The sequence below is a fragment of the Tamandua tetradactyla genome, chromosome 6 (genome assembly GCF_023851605.1).
Source record: "Tamandua tetradactyla isolate mTamTet1 chromosome 6, mTamTet1.pri, whole genome shotgun sequence".
Classification (NCBI taxonomy): Eukaryota; Metazoa; Chordata; class Mammalia; order Pilosa; family Myrmecophagidae; genus Tamandua; species Tamandua tetradactyla.
The window spans coordinates 122,670,041-122,679,053 of NC_135332.1; the positions used below are offsets into that span (position 1 = coordinate 122,670,041).

General features: G+C 36.6%; 1 long non-coding RNA gene across 5 annotated transcripts in view; it reads left to right on the plus strand.

The window, feature by feature from the left end:
- The window catches only part of LOC143688763 (uncharacterized), a 92,697-nt gene that overhangs the window by 47,404 nt on the left and 36,280 nt on the right, over positions 1 to 9,013 (plus strand). For all 5 annotated transcript variants that reach the window (XR_013178271.1, XR_013178274.1, XR_013178273.1 and 2 more), the window contains one exon: positions 7,307 to 7,478. This is a non-coding gene — a long non-coding RNA (uncharacterized LOC143688763). The remainder of the gene's footprint in view (positions 1 to 7,306; positions 7,479 to 9,013) is intronic.

Sequence of the window (9,013 nt, forward strand, 5' to 3'; positions counted from 1 at the left end):
AATGTGCTTTGAAATTTATTGCTTTTTCATATATATGTTATTTTTCACAATAAAAAAAGAAGAGAGAGAGAGACAAGGGACCAGGCTAAAATTACAGCTAGGCTTTTGTGGGGAGAAGAAAGTAGAGAGAGAAGCCAAGAAAAATCTGGTTCCCTGGTGTTTGGAAATTTCACTAAAAACCCCATACAGGGAATACTTTATTCATCAACTCCATAGTGAAGGCAGGAAAAGCATTCCCTCAGGGGTTATAAAACTTACTGCAAACCTTTCAGACACTCAAATTCAGAGAAGTGATTAAAAGACACTTTTTACAATTGAATGCTTCTCTTTATTTTTAGCTATGCTATTCAGTATTTCTTCAAATTAACATAAAACAACATTGGCCAGTTCCTTGAGCCAATAGGAGGGGAAAGAAATCACTGCTCTTTTTTTTTTTCTTTTTTTAGTATACCTTCTTAGGTTGCAGAAAAAAAGGATAATTATGTATAGAAGTATATTATAGTGCAATCTCCACATTAAAAAAAAAAAACATTCCGAACAACAACAACAAAACAATCTGTTTGCTTCTCAATCAAGTTTGTGCATTGGAATTAGGGGTGATTACAAGTAAATGTAACCATTATGTCAATAAAGCAATATACAAATATACGGCTTCTAGCTATAAAACTGTTTATTCCAATTACAGAGTTCCCTGAATTGACAAGGAGGATATGTCTTTTTGGGAAGGTGCATTTTCCCTTCATATGTTTTTGTTTGCAGATGGATAGAAAAGAGAGGGAGCAGAGGAGCCACTAAAAACGGGAACATTTTCCCATTTTTAGTTTTATCAACTTAGCAGGAAAGAAACATCTTATGGCTATTGCAGAACTGTCAATAAGATGAGAAAAGCTGCCCACGAGAATTTTGTATGGCAAGCTAAATTGAATCACTAAATTTCCATGGCTAATATTTGACTCCAAGCTCAAAGATTTAGTGTGAGTTGAAAGAAGTGTTTTATTAATGCTTTGAAATAAAAATCAAAAGCAGATCAAAGATCAATAATAACTAAGAGTTAAAGTGAAATTGATACAAGAAGTTAGGTAAAAGTCAAGGAATTTTGAACTAGAAATCAGAAGTCCTCAGTTTTATTCCTTACTTTGCCATTAACCAGAAACTTTAACCTGCAACTTGTGAGTTCCCAGACTTCCTATATGAAAATGAAGACTTGAGTGTGTGTCCTACTGAAGATTCTTCTGCTACTAAAAGTAATTTATGAACTTAAAACTTTATTAAGTTGTATCATCCATTAATATAAAATGACAAAATTTGTTTATCTGAATGCTTTCCATTGTTTAATTTTTAATGAAAATAGGCCTTTAATTTTTTATTATAAGATTAATATATTCTCTTCAAAATAAAGTATAGATTCCCAGTGCCTGCCCATGCCAAAAAAAAAAACAACAACAAATAAACAAATAATAAAGTATAGAAAAGAAGAAAGTAGGAAACAACTACAGGTAACCCCATCACTCACTATTACCATTTTTCTATCTGTAAGTCTTTTGCATAAAAGTTGCTATTGTGAGTGGAATATGTTTGTGATATCTTAACTAGTTATTTATTTATATAAGAAATTTGTATATTAAAATATTCATTTTGTGGGTGGACGCCTTTGTTGATCAAGTTAATATACTTGTTTTCTTCATGTAGAAAATTATTTTATTTGCAAATAAAAATTATTTAACAATTATTTAACAAATTTTTATCCCCTATTATATGACTCCTCCTTTCATTTATTATATTTCATATTCTTATAAAAGCATTTTAAAATAATTCCTTTTGCTAGTATTTCTAGAAAAATATAATAAAGTTGAGAGTAAAACTCCCTAATTTTAGTTGGAAGGTTTTCAAAAAAATGTTAAAGAATTTTATTGGGAAGGAAAGAAAAATGTAAAAAAAGTATTTGATAACTTTTCAGAATCTATCAAGATGATCACAGGGTATTTTTTCCTTGATCTATTTTTGGGAGAAACTATAGAATGGTAAATGGTTACAAGTTTACCATTCTAAAGTCATAAAAATGTCCAAACTAAGGCATCCAGGGAAAGATACCTTGACTCAAGAAAGTTCGATGGGTCCACAGCACGTCTGTCAGCTGGAAAGGCACATGGATGGTGTTTGCTGGTCCTTTGGCTTCTGGTTTCACACAGCTTCCCAGGGGGTGTTTTTTTTTTCCTACGTTTCCAAACATATGTCTGTGTCAGCTCTCAGCTTTTTCCAAAATGGTTCCCTCTTAAAGGACTCCAGTAAGTGGATTAAAATCCACTTTGAATGGGTGGCGATACATCTCCATGGAAACCACCTAGTCAAAAGGTCCCACCCACAGTTGGGTGGGTTACATCTCCATGAAAACAACTTAATCAAAAAGCTCCCACCCTATAATATTGATTCTTGGTTAGAGAGCAGGACTTTTCTGGGGTAAACAACAGTTTCAAACCAGCACAGTCATACAGTAGTAGTATTGTAATACAGCACTAGATTAAAAATTTTAATATTTTATTAACAATTTTTGCTCTTAAACTTAAATCAAAATTGTTCTGATTTGGTCAAGTTTTTGTTTCAAGGGTACATTAAATTTATATGAAGGAGTATGAAGCTTTTCTACTTCCTCTGTGTTCATAGAAATAAACTCTTCCTTGAAGTCTGAAGAAATTCTCCTGTAACACTTTCTATTTATTTAGGTTATTTAATGAATTGGCCAGGGCTTTCTTTTATTGTTAATTGGTTTTGAGACAATTTAGTTCCCTTTATTTTTCCATGAACAAAAGTCTTTTAAACAAATTCTCGAACTTATAAGCATGGAGTTGAATACCTTATATAATTTTAATAACTTCCATGGAAACTCAAAATGCAGGAGAATTACCTGAAGATAATAGAGTTTATAGTATTTTAAATATATTTATAATTCTCTTGGCACTATAGTTAGTTATTTTTTTAAATTTTCGTCTCTTTTCTGGGGTAAATCTTTTTATAGAGACGATGTCTAAATTATGATTTACATGCTGATGCTTCCTGCCATATTTTTAAAAAATAGATCCCATTGGTTTTCCTCGTATTCATTTTTCAATAAAGTCAAGACTATTTCTCCTCCAAATAGCATGAACAGATTATTCATTGTTCCCTTTTCTGTTTACCTGGCTACAGTTTAAATTCATCCTTAGAACTTAAATATAAATCCAATTATGCTGCACTTGAGGCAGGTAAGGAAAGAACTTTGGCCATAGGAAACTTTACTTCTAAATGTTACTCTCTACATATGTGCTGGGAAAAAATGCACCAGATTTCAGTTCTAGTGTGCTGTGTGAATTCTTTATTTCCTTGTCTGTGCTTGGATCTGTGTGTTGGAGAGGAGGTGGGTCGAGGAAGGGGACATCTTTGATTCTGGATTATTCTCTTATTTTAGCCTGGTAGTAAGAAGTCAGGTTAGAGAAAAGCTCCAGGGCCTAAGAACTTTTGGTTTGGTAAGGCTACATTTTTTTTTTCTTTTCTCTTGCTTAACCATCTTTGCATCTGTGAAAATTTTTTTTGCTCCTTATAAGAAGAGTGATACTATTAAATAAACATTAACATACTGAGGAATGGCTCTGCATACTTCTGCAATTTGCATTTGCAGAAAAATATAGGCAGAATCCAATTTCTCTCAAGGCTTCCCTATACGTCAGCCTGTTTTCTGATTACTCACTATTATTGGGAATTTCTTTAGTTACTTATCCAATGACTTGCACCATTTTCAAAAAGAGAAGTTTCACGTTAATTTTTTATGCTTTTCATTGCACTGATTCGCGTTTACTGTACTTGGCAGTAATTCCTTTGAGAAGTTTTTGATATATGGTTGGCAGACTTTTTTAGTTTCAGAACTGATAAATATTTTTTTCTCATTTTTATTTCTCTTGGTTATATCTGTCAGTTTCTAAGAGGAAGTCTTTATAAGGGGTTCTCTTAAGATATCTCCTATTTTTTTTTCTTTCAAATGAAAATAAGTGAGTAAAACATTTATAGGGCGCTTGGTTATTTGAATTGAGAGACAGCATCTCATGCAACAGTTATCAAAGTTGTTCCTCAGATCCCAGTTTCGTATCATATTAGTAGGACTTAAAAGAAAAAAGATTTCCATAGTCAAAAATTTGAGTAACAAAAACAAAATTAAGCATAATTTTTCACTGAAGGATTTTTCAGCATCTTTATTATGCAAAAAGGCATTGTGACTCTATAAGGCAGACATAATAGTCAAGTTTTTCAGAACTTATATGAATTCAGTAACTTTGTCTATAAAGCATTACAAAGGAAAAATCCATTTGTTAGAAAAGACCTTGTAAAATATTGCTATGACAGCATCATTTCCTAATTGTAAGAATTATGCTTAATTTTGTTTTTGTTACTCAAATTTTTGACTATGGAAATCTTTTTTCTTTTAAGTCCTACTAATATGATACGAAACTGGGATCTGAGGAACAACTTTGATAACTGTTGCATGAGATGCTGTCTCATCTTAACCAATTTTCTTAACCTAATTGGTTAAGAACAATGGGAAAGTCTTTTGAATGTCAGTCTTGCAAACTCAATCATAAAACACTCCCTTTTTATCCTTCCTTCCTCTCTCCATCCCTCTTTCCATTCATCTCTCTACCCCTCCTTCCAACCATCAATCCATCCCTCCCTCCATCAACCTGTCTATCCCTCCCTCCTTCCGTCTCTCCATCCCACCCTAATTCCCTCCCTCCCTTCCTTCATGCAGTACATGCCTAAGTGCTCTCTATGTGCAATACAAAACTGCCCACTTGACTCATAATTTCATATATGTAAGAACAGAATCTTGAATACGAGAGAAATAATATTTGTACCTCCTACTTTACTAGAATATTGTGATAACTGAATGAGGCAATGTATGTAAAGTGCTGTAAAAACCATGATGCCCTGCATTGAAACTGATAGACCCACAATTTTCGGATATGCTGTTGTAACACACTGGTGTTTTGAGATTATTTGTGAAATGTGTTGCAGGTGATTTGTTCCTAATATTTCCAAGGTTGTGATATTGCATAGTTTTCCTTTAAAAGATAAATCATACTAGTTTCCAGGTTATCCTTGTAATAGCATCGCTGTCGCTCATTTGAGTTCTGACTTGGTCTTTTGAGGGGGAGAGAAAGGAAAACTGTTCTGGCTAATGTGTTGGAAATTGTACAAGGAATGGACTGTCTCTGTCATTGCTCTTTGGCACGTGAGGTCCAGCACCTAAAGATCAGTAAGGAAGCAGCAGACCGGGCACCTTGGAAGAGTGAATATTCATAATTTTGAAAATCAAGAGCACCTTCGAAAGTGTGTGATATGAGGACTTGCCATGTTGCTGAGGCATGGATTTGACTCCTGCCAGTACTCGGGCAGGGACAATAGACGGGAGGGATAATAGCCGTCTGAGAGGGATACTCAGACGGGATAATAGGGAATGAGTCATTTGCTAGTGACTGAGCTTAGTGGCTCTTGGCAGAAATATGATTTGAGAAAAAGTCCTAGCGTTATGCAGATATTCCTGTGACGAACATGTGAAGAAGGCAGTACTTCAACCCACCCAAATTTTGCTGTGAAGAGAGTAGAAAAATTTTAAGAAGCTTTTTTGTTTGCATAAGATGATACTGACAGAAACCAAGCATTGTCACTGTGCCAGAGTAGATTTTTCTTCTTGAGCTAAAGAATTTCTCATAGGGAAAAAGTTACCCCCTACTGGAACTAATGTTCAGTGCAAATGAAATCAGAACACACTGGAAATGGATGTGAACACACATAACCAAGAAGGAAAAGCCAAGCTCAGCATTTAAAGGTAAATGGGTGGCACTGATTTTCTACTTAGTTGCAATGAAGCAGATTTTGTGGTAAGGGCAGACTCACTCTGCCCTTGTACTAACTTACAGGCATCTAGTAGCAAGTATGAACACGTCCCTGGATATTGGCAGCCCAGTGCATAAAATTGTGACATGGCACAATGCCTTCCAGACAGATTTCATTAGGACACACTCTCTTGTAGACAGCACCAGAAACACAAAGCAAAGGTGACTTTTGTGTGATGGTACTCCACACTGCATTTCTCCTTATTTATTTCAATTGGCAGATATTCTTTGAGATGCGTAAAAATATAAAAAATATGATAGGGTCTTGTTATTCAATCATACTTTTTGTAAAACATTTTGCCAACAAAGCACCTTTTACCTATCTCTACCAGGAGTTGCTGATTTTTGTAGGTTGAACTGTTTGGGGAGTATGCCCTGCCAATGGATGCTTTAGAATTCAACAAATTTTGTTCATGGAAACAAACAATCATGGATTCAGCATCTCAGGAAGATCCTATTTAATGCATATTGTTATCTGTTAGTAGAACTGTATTGAGAGCAATATAAAATTAATTACTGTTAATATATAATGTGAATAGGGTTTTATAGTTCATAGAATGCTTTTCTCACTCCTACTCTCAATGTTTTTGTGGTAGAAAGAGTGCAGAGTGATATGCATGGATTCAGGTATCTTGATTGGGGCTCTGCTGTGAGGTCTGCTGAGATCTGCTGGAAGCTAGGGAGTGGGCTGGAGAGGAGCAGACCCAGACTTGGCTGTCCAAGCCAGCCCAGTGCAGGGTGGTCACTTGGTGACCGCAGTGACCAGAGCACTGACACCACCTCATTCCGAACTCCGTATGTGTGCACACCAGACCACATAGTCCTACAGGTGGGGCATGGCAGGTGTGAGTCATTTTGTGGTTGGAAAGTTGAAAGCCAAATAGCCAGGAGGTAGACCCAACCCTGGAGGTGTGTCCATTATCACGAGGTACAGGAGTAGACTCTAGGCACAATGTAAGGGACTGGTGAGGTTTGGTTTTATGGTAAAATGAGTTTGAGAAATTGTGTGAAACAACATAGGGTCATGGGACTCAGACAAATTGCCTTAAGTCTCGGAAAGAGTTTAAGTCCTGGAGGGAAACCTAGAAGTTAGGTAGAGATACAAGGCAGAAAATGGAGTGGGAACCATATTTCAGGGAGCAATCAGGTCCCATGTTTAGGGAGATCCACCACCAGGGTTAGACCTTAGCAAAATGCTTTCTGGCTTTGGTTGTTTGAGTAAGCAATGCTAGAGCACAGTGGTTAGAGCCACACCCAATAGAAGAGTGTCTTGAAGATAAGATCTGGCCAGGTTGAAGATCAGAGGCTGCACATGTGCCCATTAGGCTCTCCCAGAAAATCTCAGGGCTAAAAAACACGTCACTGAAATATCTCATTCCTCTCAGGGCTGGCCAAGAAACTGAAGCTGTACGTGGGAATCATTGGAGGAGTCTCCCATGGGCGTTTGGAACTGTGACTTGAGTTGACAATGTGGGACTGTCTTGGCAATGGACTTAGCACTTCCTGTGATGACCCTACCCACATCCATACATGGGAAATAGACGGAAGAAAAACAAGGTGAGTCCCGTTTAAATAATAATCCTAGGTCTGGAAGATAAAGTTCGAGGTAAAATTAAATTGATTTTCTGAGGAGCTTCCAGGTATTTTGCTAGGTGATTAAGCATAAGAGGAGTTTGGGGTGCAGATTAGGCCAGACCAGCAGTTGGGTCCCTACTGTCTCTCTTTCCTTTGAGTTCTTTTTTTGCCACCACAACTCTTGCCTCTTTGAACCAGCTCTTAGTGAAGGAGGAAAATGATTGAAATTTCTTCAACAACAATTTTTGGTGAGAGGAGGAGGGGGGTGGGAAGAAAACCATGAACCTATAACTGAGAGAGGAAGAAGTGTCCTTTGACACTTTGGTTCTCTTTGGTTCCCAGCTCCTGGCTACCTGGATGCTTCTAATAATATCAGTGTTTGTGACTCACCTGAGAACATTGTTGTTAGAATCTCTGGGTGTGAGGTCCAACTATTGGCAGCATTTTGTTTTGTTTTGTTTTGTTTTAAAGCTCCTCAGTTGATTAAAATATGCAGTCAATGTTGAGAACTAGGACTTCTATCAGTAGGCTATTCCCAGGAAGCCAAAGGTATGTAAGGGCTGTAAACTGGACACAAACAACCCACATTCTAGGTATCATATAAATGGCATTTTTTTCAGAAGTCCTTTTGTTAGTGTTTTTCACTTAGCTGCTACATTTATACGATTTTTATTGAGAAGCTTTCCTGACAAGTAAGTTCTAATGGAATGCTAGTCCTATGGACTGCTCCTAGGCTGAGAGGATAGAGAAAGATTGGTTTTATGGTAAAATGAGTTTGAGAAATTGTGTGAAACAAAATTATCTGGATTTCTTTCTCTTCCTTTCCCTTGCCCTCCCCTTCCTGCTCTTGTTCTCTCCCTGATTCTTTTCTACTTGGGAAGATGGTAGTATAACCTGGGAGAAGGAATGAAAGTTGCTATTTGGAGGGTCAACTCTTTCTACCTGTGGCTGCCTCCTTAAAGTTTGCCAATTTCCAATCTCTGGAGTGGCTCTCAATCACAATTTTGTTCTTAGTTTTTGTTCTACAATTGTTCAATCAATAACTCAATGAATAGCTCTTAAGGTTTTTCTCATGTTGCTCAGTTAATAGCTCAGTGTGGCTTTCCGAGGAAGGATCTGCAGTAATGTGACCTTCTGAGAGAGATGCACTGCCTCCTTTTGCTGTGTTTAACCTAGAAATGACCAAGGCTACATAAAGACAAAAGTATAAACAGACACACCTGTGTAAATACATATGTCTCAGAGATGGAAGTGGGGCACAAATCTGTCTTTCACACATGACAGCAGTTGATGATTTCTGAGAATGCTCATATTCTGAAGGCTGACCCTATATACCCGAATATGATTTTCCTAAGCTTGAAATAATTTCCCTCTGAATATTTTAGTACAATAAATACATTCCTTAATGGGCAATAATTAAAGATTTGTCCCAATTAGATACAGAGGAGTATTAATGTGACTTGCTTTCTTCACGGTATTCCTTAGAACACCATTTTGAAAATCAAACATGAAGAGGC